This window comes from Triticum dicoccoides, chromosome 2A, assembly GCF_002162155.2.
Source record: "Triticum dicoccoides isolate Atlit2015 ecotype Zavitan chromosome 2A, WEW_v2.0, whole genome shotgun sequence".
In the NCBI taxonomy this organism is placed as follows: domain Eukaryota; kingdom Viridiplantae; phylum Streptophyta; class Magnoliopsida; order Poales; family Poaceae; genus Triticum; species Triticum dicoccoides.
Window position 1 is genome coordinate 474,393,483 of NC_041382.1, and position 4,703 is coordinate 474,398,185.

The following is a 4,703-nucleotide window of genomic DNA, read 5'->3' on the forward strand; positions in this document are numbered from 1 at the left end:
CCTCGCACAAAATTGTCAATCCCTCAACCCACGAGATCCTTCCCCTCTCATCCATGTTTTTCCTACTCTCTCATCAAACATGTTGTCTCTTCTCCTTCCACGTATACAGGATCCAGATGCACACGCATCTCATGTATATTACATGTATGCATCTTTCTCACAGACCTAACTTCTTCCTCTCTCTCTCCTTCTCTCTCTCTCTCTCTGTCTTGTTAGGTTTGATTCCTACTCTCTCGTCCACATACATACAATCTTTCCCGCCCTATCTGCTCCATCTTCAAAAGCTATCTCTGCACGTTTCATTCACACATTGGGATATGTCAAAATGTTGCTTCTATAATGGCTGATGTAGAGTTATGGTTGTTCTTGTTGCATCCTACAAAGTAATAACTATGAAATGCATTTAGATTCTCATTTGACTGGGATTATGTGAGTTTGAGCATGTTGTGAAGTACTATAGACCTTGTATACATCTTGGGATTCGACAATGATTGTAACTATTGAATTGTATAGACCATTACATTCGAAGTCAATAGCCTAATATATTTATTTCACAATTTCAACAAATGATTAGTTCACTACAAACTAAGAAAACAAATGTGTACTCCCTCCGTTTTTATTTAAGTCCGCGTATTAGCATTGGTCAAAGTCAAGTTTTGTAAACTCTCAGAAAGCTTATAACAAAAAATATTAACATATACAATAACAAATAAATACCATTAGATTCATTATTGAATGTACTTTCACATCATACATATTTGTTATGGTAAATGTTTATATTTTTCTATAAACTTGGTCAAACTTTAGGAAGTTTGACTTCGGTCAAACCTAATATGCAGAGTTTACTACTACTACTACTCGCTAGTTGCTTAGCCGAATCACTCAACACGCCACACGGGGAGTCCAGTGTCACAAAATTTTGAGGTCGGCGGGAAAATCTCCCGCGACCCTGATTCGAGCAGTGGGAAGTTACCATCATAGCCTTCAGAACAGGCCTACAGATGACGCTTGGTAGGGGGCTGTTTTCGTAACTTCAGGTTCACCCTACCCAGCCAACCCCACCCAGGCACCGAGAGTAGTACACCTGAATACTCCCCATTTTCTATCCCCACTGCAAAATAGACTTCTCCATGGCACCGCGGCTTTCGTGCTCCTCCCCTTTACATCGGTGCACTCGTCCACCGCAGCGCATCTGCCTCATCGACGACCTCGTACGCCGCACTGGAGCCGGTCCACCGTCGTCGTTGTACACGGAGCCTCTTCCCCGGCATCGTCTTCCACGGTCTCGGATCTGCTTCCCGGAAGCCGACGCCAAGCGCAGAAGTACCACCGTCGTGGACAATGAACTGACTCCCGTTGCCGACCATGACTCATAGAGGCCGCCGCGACCATCGTTCTCCTCCTCGATTGGTAATGTGTGTATTGAATCACTTAGCAGTACATGTGCAGTTTAATACCTACCCTTCAAATTTCCTGGGTGCTATTGTTCCCGTAAAAGTAATTGGTTATAGCCTCCATTGTCCAACAGAATATCATCTTATAATTGTGCATCACTCCTGTATCGCGCTGTGCTTGGGTAGGTTTTTCAGCTGCAACCAGTAGTGTGGCAAATGATGGAAAGGGTTTTAGAACTAGCAAAATGCCCATGCATTGCACGCATCAAGATGCATTTGTATGAGTAGTTTATCTTGTTGGAGATGCTCTAACATGGCAGACGAGTGCTTTAATGTTGCCCACAAGATGCGCGAGTATTACTAGTACACTACTGGAATCTGACACTTTGCCATCTGCCATGGCAGATGGCAAAGGCATGGTCGGCGGATGGCAAAGGCTTTGCCATCAGCCAGCAGATGGCAAACAGTTTGTCTGAAACCCTACCGGCAAAGGCTTCTTTGCCATCTGCTGGTTGATGGCAAAGAGCCTGTGGCTTTGCCATCTGTTGGCTGATGGCAAAGAGCCTGTGGTAACGGGGTTAGCCCCGTTAGAAGGCTAACGGCATACTTTGCCGTCAGCCGGCAGATGGCAAAGGCTGCAGGCTCTTTGCCGTCTGCCAGCTGATGGCAAAGTATGCAGGCTCTTTGCCGTGAGCCAGCAGATGGCAAAGGCTGCATGCTTTGCCGTCTGCCAGCACATGGCAAAGAGCTTTGCCATCTGCTGGCAGATGGCAAAGAGCCCAAATAGGCCAGACCAAATTTTACGTGTAGATGACACGTGGCCTCTTTGCCATCTGCCGGCTGATGGCAAAGTGACTATATTGCCCCATTTAATTTTGTTTTTTCTTATATCAATTCATTTTCACAGAATATCAAACACAAATATATTTATATGACCAATATAGCATATGCAACACATATTACCAATAGTCATGAACACATATATCCAATACATGTTACCAATAGTAGCAAGTTTCATCCGTACATATACATAGTTTCATCAATATTACATAGTTTCATCCATAGGTAACAAGTTTCGCAAGGTCAAAACAAAAACTAAATACAAGCACTCCATTAACCCAAGCTTCCGTGATCTTAAGCAAATCTATAAAATGGGAAAGAAGAAAGTTAGAAGAAGAAGACTAGAAGAAGAAGATTATTATGAGACGGTTGTAAGCTTCTAACGTCTCTACGTTTGATCCATAAGCTAAGCATATGAAGTCATTTAGGACCTAAAATATGTCATTTCTTAAGCATATTATATCATTTTAGAGCTAGCTAAGCATATTAAGTCATTTTGGAGGAAAAGATGCTAAGTATAGGTCATTTTAGAGCTATCCTAGGTTAAATATGTCATTTTAAGCTAGCTAAGCATATTAAGTCATTTTGGAGGAAAAATGCTAAGTATAGGTCATTTTAGAGCTATCCTAGGTTAAATATGTCATTTTGGAGCTAATTAAGCTTATTATGTCATTTTTGAGCTAGCTAAGCATATTGAGTCATTTTGAAGGAAAAAATGCTAAGTATATGATTATGTCGCTAGTATCCATATGGCAGAGAACCCATGCCGACATGACTAGTCATAGAACCAAGGTGGCACAAATGTACAGGGACAGGCATACATGACCCAGCAATGCACGTGTCGGTCATCAGCGAGTGCAACCAAGTCGTAGCAAGCTACAAGGACTTCGGTGATACACCGTGTGACATTTCCCCGTAGGGATAGACACAGGAGCAAAGAAGGACACATGCCGGTCAATCCATGTGTTCCGGAGCAGTAGCGAACTACCATGGCTCAGTGGAAGCACTAGGAGGCATTTCCCTGTATGGAAGGCTACCAAAGGCACATGACTAGGTGTCGAATCCCACACATACAATGCATTTCAAACATACACACATTATGCACGATATGTGTAGATACAACATGGCATCACAACAAAACCCTATTAAGAAAAACACTTGGGAAACTTACCGTCATCACAGAGGTGTAGGTGTAGGTGTAGGACTGGTCGCGCCAGTGGCAGACGGAGAAGGATCGGTCGATGCTTGTCGGGAGTTACGCTGCACCAAAGATTATTTCCAATGTATCGTTAGCATGATGCAACTCAAATGTGAAGACTAGTAACTAATGACCGTTCAAATGAAACTCACCGTACCCGCCGGAGCAATGACTGGCATCGGCGGAGGGGTCTGGCCGTTCTTCTCGCACATGGACTGCACATTTGGTTTTGACGAGTCAATCATATTAGTTACTAATGAAAGGAACATTGCGTGCATGATTTAGCTAATATGCAAAAGAAACTTACCACGAAGAGCTCGTACATGGCCCGGTTAGCCAAGTCGTTCCGGTTCCTCTCCTCCTCCAACAGCCTAGCCGTCCTTTCTCCCGGTCTCTCTCCACCAACTGCCGATCCCTCTCCTCAAAAGCAGCATGGGTCCTCGCTCTCTCTGCCTCAATAGCAGCCTACAACACCACTCGTTAGCATTGTAATCATCGACGGCCGCAAACACAATGTAATGCAGGAAAGGCTACTGAGTCCGTATAACAAACCTAGAATTCAATTTCCACTAGTCGTAAACGAGGCGGTATCTCAGGATCAGAGCTGGTCTGGCGCTTCTTGATCTGCGGGAGAGTGCTACTACAACGTATCAGTCCATTACCAATGGCTAACGATCCATGGGACCTCCCGCCACCAGATATCATCACCAGCTCTGGATCAAGAGGCCAGCTCGGGTTAAAGTCCGGCCCTTTCCTCGCCTTCCCCTGCTTAACGTACTGCACCATCTTGTGGTGGGAGGCCTTGTTGCTGAAGTTCTCTGCATTTTCGAGGTCAGACTCAGACAATGCCTTGGCCTTCTTGTACGGTGCAATATTGGACATGCCATAGAGGTCGAACAGCTCTGGCACTGGAGCCTTGTTGTGTTTTGACTAAAAGAGAGGAACAGAGTATTAGTTAAGGACTCAAACTAGCACAAAGAATGAATTTGCATGAATCATCAAGCAAACCACACATACCCAGTTTTTCCCGTACCCATGTAGGTTGACGCTGCCTAGATGGTGTGGCACACCTTCCATTTTGAGACGCTTCTCCTTTGCAATGTTGTGGGCGACGCGCCATTGGGGAGAGCACCACTCATCCACCAACGCCTCCCAGCAGTCCATCTTGTCCGCACACCATCTCGGGGGCACCTAAGTTAAGCAAGAGAAATTTGAGTGCTACGCCTATGAATCAAATCAAGGAAAGTAAGTACAAGGCCTTAAGAATAGGT

At 44.7% G+C, this 4,703-nt stretch overlaps 1 long non-coding RNA gene across 1 annotated transcript; it reads right to left on the bottom strand.

Moving 5' to 3' along the window:
* Window positions 1-2,373: 2,373 nt before the first annotated feature.
* On the bottom strand, window positions 2,374-3,438 carry LOC119359472. Its single transcript, XR_005172552.1, has 2 exons — window positions 3,406-3,438; window positions 2,374-2,538 (listed from the first exon to the last, which is right to left on the bottom strand). It is a non-coding gene; the product is annotated as an uncharacterized LOC119359472 (long non-coding RNA).
* Window positions 3,439-4,703: the final 1,265 nt, after the last annotated feature.